The 9,488-nt window shown below is 48.5% G+C and overlaps 1 pseudogene; it reads right to left on the reverse strand.

Annotated features, from left to right (window-relative positions):
• Positions 1–2,757: 2,757 nt before the first annotated feature.
• Positions 2,758–3,755, reverse strand: LOC123099394 (pollen allergen KBG 41-like; annotated as a pseudogene).
• Positions 3,756–9,488: the final 5,733 nt, after the last annotated feature.

The raw sequence follows: 9,488 nt of genomic DNA on the forward strand, positions 1-9,488 counted from the left end.
TAGCAAGTGGATGAGGATCCATATCAATAGATTTTTAGCAAGCAAAGATGCAAACAAATAGAAGGCACATGGCAACACAAGCAAACATGAGATCTGACGAGAAAAAGGCGAACGAAAAAGAGGGCAAATAAAACGGCAATTTTTTGTGAAGTGGGGGAGATGACAACGAGAGGCAAATGACAAATAATGTAAATTGCGAGAAGAAGATATTTGTGATTAGGAACCTGATATATGTTGAAGATCCTCCCTGGCAACGGCGCCAGAAATTCCTTTTGATACGGCTTGAAGCTACGTCGGTATTTCCCCAAAGAGGAAGGGATGATGCAGCACATCGGCGGTAGGTATTTCCCACAGATGTGAAACCAAGGTTATCGAACCAGTAGGAGAACCAAGCAACACAACGTAAACATCACCTGCACACAAATAACAACTTCCCGCAACCCGACGTGTAAAAGGGGTTTCAATCCCTTTCGGGTAAGGCGCCTCAAGATAGGCAAACGAACGTGAATAATTTTGTAGTAGATTGATAGATCGAACGCCAAATAAAATAAATAAGAATAAATTGCAGCAAGGTATTTTTGTATTTTTGGTTTAATAGATTTGAAAATAAAAGCAACGGAAAATAGACCGCAAAGGCAAATAATATGAGAAAGAAGACCTAGGGGCCGTAGGTTTCACTAGAGCCTTCTCTCGAAAAAATAGCAAACGGTGGGTGAACAAATTACTGTTGGGCAATTGACAAAACTTCAAATAATCATGACGATATCCAGGAAATGATCATTACATAGGCATCACGTCCAAGATTAGTAGTCCGACTCCTCCCTGCAACTACTACTATTACTCCACACATCGACCGCTACCCAGCATGCATCTAGTGTATTAAGTTCATGGAGAAACGGAGTAATGCAATAAGAACGATGACATGATGTAGACAAGATCTATCTATGTAGAGATAGACCCCATCATTTTATCCTTAGTAGCAACGATACATACATGTCGGGTCCCTTTCTGTCACTGGGATCAAGCACCGTAAGATCGAACCCACTACAAAGCAATGATACGTCTCCAACGTATTTATAATTTTTGCTTGTTCCATGATGTTATATTATCAATGTTGGATGTTTTATAATCATTTTATATCATTTTTTGATACTAACCTATTGACATAGTGCCAAGTGTCAGTTGCTGTTTTCTGCATGTTTTTTGCATCACAGGAAATCAATATCAGACGGAGTCCAAACGCAACAAAACTTTACGGAGTGTGCTGGAGAAATAGAGGGCGTGGGCTTCCCGGCGTCCCGAGCCATGTTTATTAGGAGTATGTTTATTGTTTAGGGGTATGTAATTTTTTCCCATTACAACGCACGGACCTTTTTGCTAGTATATACTATAAAGTAAGTTTTACACATGGATCGATATGTTGCTGATGTGCCGGCCGTGCGTGTCCAAAACAAATTAATTAAGCCACACCCACACGCTCGCTCAGCTACCCACTAATTTAATTTAGTAAGGAAAAAGTCTGAAAAAACATCGACTTCATAGTCGAAGTCTGAAATGGACCCTGGACCCCAAATCCTTAAAATCAGCGCCCTATCTTATCTAATCCCGGCTTATTCCGACCCTTCTTGGTTGAAAAGTCGTTTGTCTCAGCCGGGATTGCACACGTGGCAGAGAGAGGGGGAATCACAGCCAGCTAGGCTTTCCCTAGTAAGGGAAAAGTCTGAAAAAACTTTGGCTTCGTAATTGAAGTCTGAAATGGACCCTAAACTCCAAATTTTTGAAATCAGCGCCCTATCTTATTTACTCCCGGCTTATCCCGACCTTTCTTGGTTTAAAAATCGTTTGTCTCCGCCAGGATTGCACACGTGGCAGAGAGAGGGGAAATCACAGGCAGCTAGCTAGGCTTCATCACCGGACCATAAGACGATCGTGGCGGCTGAAAAAGACGCAAGTAATCCCCCCCCCCCCCCCCCCCCCCCCGCGCTCCCACTCTTCTCTTAGTCTCATATCTGCTAGATGATCGTCTCTGATTAGGGTTCTTGGTAGGAAAAGTTGTGGTATTTAGTTACATTACATGATACGTACAGGGATAGAGACATTTGGATACGGATACGAAATACGGGAAAAGAACATTTTCCAAAAATGGACTCACATGGATAAGGCAAGTATATGTATAGGCGGTGAATAAAATGGTTCAACGACGCATTACAAACTAAATTAATAATAAGTTGGAATATAAATATTGAAAAATGCAGTAGATGGTGACACAAGTAATCCACCGAAGCAAGAGATATATAGCAGTCTAGAAGAAGATGAACTATACACAGGATTGAGAATTTTTATACCACTACTGATTGACGATGAAACATGCACGTTTCTTTACACAGCTACGCTCTTGGCTTAACTAGCTACCAGCAATTTAGCTTGTGTGCAGAAGACTGAATGGCCAGTGATCGAGCATGCACTGAAGACTGAACAGTCACCTTGGTAAGTCTCCGTCGATCTCACTGAAATAGCTACGACAAAACTGTTCGGTTTCTCCCCAATCTCTGTCATCCTGCGCAATTCCAGCGGGAACAAACGCCTTCTCAGCCAAAAAGGGCCGGGCTAAGCTGGGATTAGATAAGACAGTCTGCTGATTTGTGGGATTTGGATCTTAGGGTTCATTTCAGACTTCGACTATGAAATCTAGTTTTTTTCCCAGACTTTTTCGCATTTAATAATTATGAGAAGTCATCAATCTCGATCGCGGGTGCATGACACGAAAAAGAAGAATTGATATTGATTGTCGATCAAAAATGCTGCCGCCACAGTCACATACGCACGTACGCATATGCAGCATAGGTACGGTGAGGTCACTAGCTCAGCTTTTGTAGCCACCGGCAGCGGTGGCGGGCGTGGGAGCGACGGCGGTGGCGACGGCAGCCATGGCGAAGATGGTGTCGACCATGGCGGTCTCATAGGTCATGAGCCTGATCTTGGGGTTTTGGGGATTAGTGGCGGCGTAGGCCTCCTTGACGGCGGACTCAAGGGCGGGGACGTATTTGTAGCCCCCGGATGCACCGCCCGTGGTCTCCTTGATGGCCTTGTCGAAGGCGGAGTCGAAGACGGCAGACCTGTCCTTGGACGGGGCAGCGTCGGCGGCGGTGGCTGCAGTCCTGAAGGCGGCGTCGATCTGGCCGATGGCCTTGAGCTCGCCGGCAGGGATCGGGCCCTTGACTTCCTCGGCAGCGGGCTTGACGGCGTGCACCTCGGAGGATGCCGGCGATGATGCGGAGCGACTCGCCGAAGATAGCCACGAAGGAGTCGTACTTGGCCTCCGGGGTAGCGCCCTTGGCGTTCAGTAAGGCCCTCATCATAGCGAAGATGACCCTAGTGTTGAGACTGTCGTTGGAGTTGGACGCGTCGGTGACCCCCTCGAGAGACCAGTTGCCATTGTTCTGCGTGAAGGTCTTCACGAATATGTTGCTCTTGTCCTCTGGAGGGGCTGCAGCTGCAGCCGCCACAGCCGCCTTGAAGGCGTTGTTGGCCTTCTCAATTAGCTTCTGCTCCTCGGTCGTGGCCTTGGGCTGTGCCCCGGCCGGGGCGTAGCCGGCTTCGGCGGCGTACGAGACGGCTGGCCCTGCCACGAGGGCGACGGCCACCACGAGCGCCACCGTGCATTGCTGCACTGCCATTGCTGCTGCTCTTGTCTCTCGTTGGTCGATCGGTTTGCACAGTACGTCGGACGACAGATTGTGGTCTGGTGTGGTGTGTGAGAGAATGAAGGAGCTTATTTCGCTCTATGTATACATCCGTACGGTGAGAGGTCAGGAGAGATTACCGCGCCCAAATTAGCAATCTCCTCCTCTCCTCTCCTTTTTTAGCCAAACTAATTAGGTTTAGTTGGATTCATGCCACCGCAGCTTCCACGACTTGGAAAATTACTAATATGACCACGACTGCCGATGCTGTTGTTGCATGCTGTTCACACATTGTCACATTTTAATGAACTATAGATCAATAATATTTGCATGCCAGAAATATTTCAATTAAGAGACTTTTGTTACGGCGGGTAAACATGAAGAGTCAAGAAAGAAAAATACCAAGATAAAGCAAGTGAAAAAGAATTGCATGTAGCCATACATGACATGACATGAAGAGTCGAAAGAAAAATACTCCTACGATAAAGTAAGTGAAAAAGAATTGCATATAGTCATACATGCATGCACCACATCATGTACGTGCACGTGATTACGCTGATGGTTTTGATTATGGCGTGCAACCAAGATATTAGCACATTACAGAAAATATATTTGAGCTGAGCACATTACGAATTTTGGTGCCCACGTAGGAGTCCTAGATGCATGTAACACAAAGAAAACAAGAAGCCGGCCGTACTTAAAAAAAACAAGAAGCCGTGTGGAATACTACTTCGCAGAGTTCATCCACCAGATTGTTCCAGGTCCAGTCATTTTTGGCCACGTGACCTGCTCTCCTTGCAAGCCTGCGGATGGGGCCACCAGCAGCTGATTATGTTAAGTTGCCGCATCAGTTTTGTTGAGGAAATAAAAACTGCCGACATGTAAAAGGCAAATTCTTAGAGCATCTCCAGCCGTTCGGCCCCCAGGGCGCCGAAAAAAAACCGCCTGGGCGCGAACCGGCGCTAAATTTGCCCCTGGGGGCGACTTCGTTCCCAATCGTCGACCTCCCCCCGGTCGCCGCGGGCTCGGCGATATTCCGTACAAAATATTGCAAACTTGACGATTTTGGCATAAACTCGGCGAAATTTTATTAAAATTTATACAAAAACGTAAAAACATGCAAACTACGCCTACTACTACGCCAAACTACGCTTAGCCACTGCGCCCGCGTCCACCGCCCGCCATCTACATGCTGAGAAGCCTGTAGAAGCGGGTGGAGTCGCCGCCGCCGCCGTCGTCTTTGCGCGCCTCGCCAGTGCCGCCGCCGTCCCTGCTGCAGCCCTGGCCAAGGTCACCGACGCGCGGTGGGGCGCTGGACGGCCTGGCCTCGTCCTTCTCGTTGCTGTCGAGGACGATGACGCCGCTCTCCTCGCGCCCGCGGCGCCGTGCCTGGAGCTCCGCGTACGGCCGGCGCTGGCGGAGCACTTGCTCACAGACGTAGTCCTCCCTCTCCCACTTGAGGGCGGACTTGTCATCGGGGGCCACCATGTCGACGTGCTCCAGCTTCACGGGGAGCAGCCCCAGCTCGGGCTTCGGCCGGACCAGGCGGAGGGAGCGCGGGGAGGGCCGGGCACCCTAGTTGATGACGAGGGCGCCGCTGCGGGTGCGGCGCCCGAGCGGCGTCTCCTCCGGCTCAGGCTTGACAGGGCGGCACGCCGGCGAGCCGGAGCCCGACGACGAGGACGACCCCGGCTCCATTCGCCGCGGCGTCCAGGAGCTGCCACGTCGGCGAGAGAAGGACGGCTACGGGTACTCGTGGCGCGGCACGTTGCCGGTCTTGATGTGGTCAAGGACCGCATCGAGGGTGCGGCCTGGCACACCCCACCACTCGCGCCTCCCGTCGGTGTTGAGGCGGCCGCGGGGGATGGCGCCGTTGGTGGAGGCGATCTGTTCCTCGCGGCGGCGCGCGAAGTACATGCACCACATGGTGTGGCTGTCGGCGGCGTAGCGCGGCTCGTTCCGCTGCTCCTCCGCCAGGGACGAGCGGATGCGGACGATCTCGGCCCGCCGTGCCAGCCGCTTCGGGCACCGGTGGCACCGGGACACCGTCGGCGCTCAGCCTCCACGCCCCCGACACTCGCATGTCCGGGGGCGCCGGATACTCGGCCTCGTAGAGGAGGCGTGCCTCCGGTTCTTGGAGATGGCGGCGGCCGAAGCCGTTCGCCGCCGCGCCATCGCCTGGGAACCTCTCGGCCATTTGTTCGTTGGCGGGAAGGGGGAGGGTGTTGCTTTGTGCGCCGGAGAGCGGGGAGAGTGTTACTTTCTGCGCCGGAGAGGGGGGGGGGATGAGAGCTGTGGCGTCCATCGGCGGGGAGGTCGCCTTCTATAGCCGCACCGGGGCGGCGAGAGGCTGCATGCCCTGGGACGCGTGGCGGCAGAGGGCGGGACGCGCGTCGCGGCGCCTTCACTGCGCCGCCCGTGAGGCATCAATGGAGGCTGACCGGCGCGGCAGCCTTCGCATTGATTCCTACGGAAACCGAGGCGATGAGGGCGATGAAGCGGCGCCTCGCTAACTCGGCGGGCCCATCTCCATTCGCGCCAAAACCGCTCGCCCCGGCGCCCCCGGACGCCCCCAGCTCGCCGGGTTCGGCCTGGGTACGCCGGCGCCAGTTTCGGCCCGATCCGGCGAAAAACGGGCTCCTGAAGGCGCGACTGGGCCGATTTTTGGGCGCCGGAGCGAAAAAATCGCCTGGGAGGCCTGTTGGGGACGCGGCTGGAGATGCTCTTAGAGTTCTAGAGTTATCTTTAGGCAAAGCATTGGACTTGTCTTGTTTAATTTTTCGCCGTGAGAGTAGAGATAGGATCTCGCTTATCAAATTTCTTAGATGGTTCGGCTGATATAAAAGCCAAGGTGCGCCACTACTAAATTTGTGTATTTCAGTTCTGAATGTTTATAATGTACTTATACAACCTTATGCAGATTTTTATACACTAGCAATGATATAACAACTCATCGTCATCATCATCATAATGATATAACAACGCATTATCATCATAGTAATATAACAACTTGTCATCATCAAAATGATATAACAACTCATCATCAGCTAGTTAGCGATATAACAACTCATTGTCATCATAAGGATATAACAATGGGAAACACTTAATAGCATACGTCTGATACAAATCAATCCTCAGACCACTCGTGCTCCGTTGATGCTTGTTTAATCCCACGGCTGAGCCTCACCCCACTGCTAACCACCCAATTTTCTTGGAGCCAACCATAACTGCCCCCTAATCCCTCGCCCCCGTTCCCCATCTCTCTCCGTATCCCCTGTTCCTCTACCTTTCCCCGTGGGACCTCACTTTTCGTTCTCGCGATCCACGGGGACACTTTTCCTATGTCCTCTCCGACAGCGCTGCCAGAGCTACATCCCCTGCGCACCATGCTTCGAGCTAGCGTCGTCTGCGATCCCCTGCGCACTTTCATGTAAGCTCACATAACTCCGATTAGGTTGATGATATTGATATGTACTCCCCTCGTGAACTAATATAAGAGCATTTAGATCACTACTTTAGTGATCTATACGCTCATATATTAGTTTACAGAGGGAGTACATTACAAATTGCAGCACCCAAATCTTGAAAATAGATGTGCTATTTTTTCCATAACAGGATGCTTCCAATATGTCACATCTATGTTGTGGTAGCAACAAATTTTGGCTTCAGACTTCATGCTTCATAGGTCTTATATATGTGCCCGTAGCTTCCTTCCCTATGTATGTTCTAATTCATGTCAGCCTTTTTTGTTCTGCCGAGGAGGTGGTCGGGAGCCGTGCCAACGCTGCTGAGGAGGTTGATGTTGCCGGTGGTTGGCTCCGGCATCCCTTCTTTGCCAGGACGAAAGGACGATTGTCAGTCAATACGACATGCTGCATACATGTCATACTTTTGCATCCTCAGTTTGTATATATTCTGTGAGGAGCCTTGTAATTCAGTGTGTTTAGTTTTGCTTCGTTTCCATGCTTCATACTTCGCCCTCATGCTTCCTAAACTTCAAATATATTATGGATAGAATGGCTATCTTCATGATTTGAGTCTGAATGACCACGTAGAAATCTTTTGTTATTCCCACTTTTTAAAATCTATGCTTCCACTATGCAGGTTATGTTGGATTTGCATGATATGATACATCCAAAATTTCACGCTTCATACGTTTAATTAGTTTGCTTCATAAGTATCATAGCTATGTTTCTTCAACCATTTGCTTCATATGTATAACACTTGTGCTTCTACAATGTTTTAGGTTGCTTCATTTATGTGCTTCCTATTTGTAGTTAAATCCAACAACTCATGCTTCCTGAAGTTGTGCAAGGTCGACGGGAGCGGGAGAAAATGTTTTGCAGATCGTGAGATTGTGGAACAGCGTGTGGAATGAGATCGACAATCTCAGTGGCTAGTGTTCTCATCATCGGCTTGGAAGCAAACTAGCAAGATGCGCCCCTCGGCTACCACGGGTTAAGAGTGTCACCCCTCCATGGTGCCATCCTCGCTGCTGCCCACCCACTCTCGTGCCTCGACGACAGCATCACGTGATGACTTCTGGGTGAAATAATGGATTCCGTCAAGCCTAGGCCGAACATGGTGGATGAAGCAGAGCAAAGAGAGACGGGGATGGAACCACAACTGCTATGAAATTGCTAGTAAACGAAAAAACTACAAGCATGACAAATGAAATCATATGCTGAAAATAAAGGAAGCACATCACTTGACAATGTTTGGAGAAAAAATTGCTATGGATTAGAAAGCATAGTTTGTAATTTGTATTGTTGGAAGCATCAATTCAATATGATTGAAATAAATATGAAATAAAAATGAAGCATTGTTTGTGGTACCTAGAAATAAGTTTTCTCCCAAGGGAAGCAAATATTGCCTTGCACGTCCAAAAATAATTCTTACATTGAGGCAAATATCAGTTGTATTGGAAGCAAATTTTCTAAGCAACGGAAACATTTTTTGGCACATTGGAAACATAACGAATTTATTACTCTGTTGGATTTTTTTAGTTGGACAGAAGCACTAGCACCGGAAGCAAATTTTAGTAGCACCAGAAACAATTTTTTGTTCGGTGGAAGTTCCCGGAAAATAAGATGGTATAAAAAAGAGTGTAAATTAATGGGAATTTAAATTATAAGCAGTGATCGTAGGAAGCTATTATATGTAAGAAGCAACGATTTATATGGAAGCAAGATACTAGAGGGACCTATGTTGAAAGGACTACTAATAAACTTGCTAAAATTCAGTGGTGGAATCACAGCTAATCAGCATTAATTAGTTTCGGTTTTGGGAACACTCAACACAAGGAGGCTCTTAGAGCATGGTTAATAATATAGCGAACTGCTGGCTATAAGCTATTGCCATGTCATCTATAGCCCATCTTATAGCCAATATGTACAATAGTTGATTAGAAGAGTGTACTACTTTTTTATTATATGGCCCACCTTTCACTCTCACAAAGTGCCTATGAGCACGTGCTAGAGCTGGCTCTTCACCAAGAGCCCGCTTACCTTCTCTCTCCTCTTTTCTTTCCTCCAACTAAGCAAGAATATACTAGTTTATTTTTTATAGCAAGCTGACTCAACTCTATTGTACTTGCTCTTATCCAATGGGTGCATGGGATCCAATCCAAGGGTTGTCTACTGGTCTGATAGAATGCTAGGCATCAGTAGTATGATGCCTAGCGGTTCCCACTATAACAATGTCTCATCATCATCACCATCATCATCATCATCATCATCATAAGTTAACCACTACTAGCTAATTGTTATCATCCTAGGTAAATAACTTCCGAGCACATGACAAGTA

The sequence above is a fragment of the Triticum aestivum genome, chromosome 4D (assembly GCF_018294505.1).
Source record: "Triticum aestivum cultivar Chinese Spring chromosome 4D, IWGSC CS RefSeq v2.1, whole genome shotgun sequence".
NCBI classification, from domain to species: Eukaryota; Viridiplantae; Streptophyta; class Magnoliopsida; order Poales; family Poaceae; genus Triticum; species Triticum aestivum.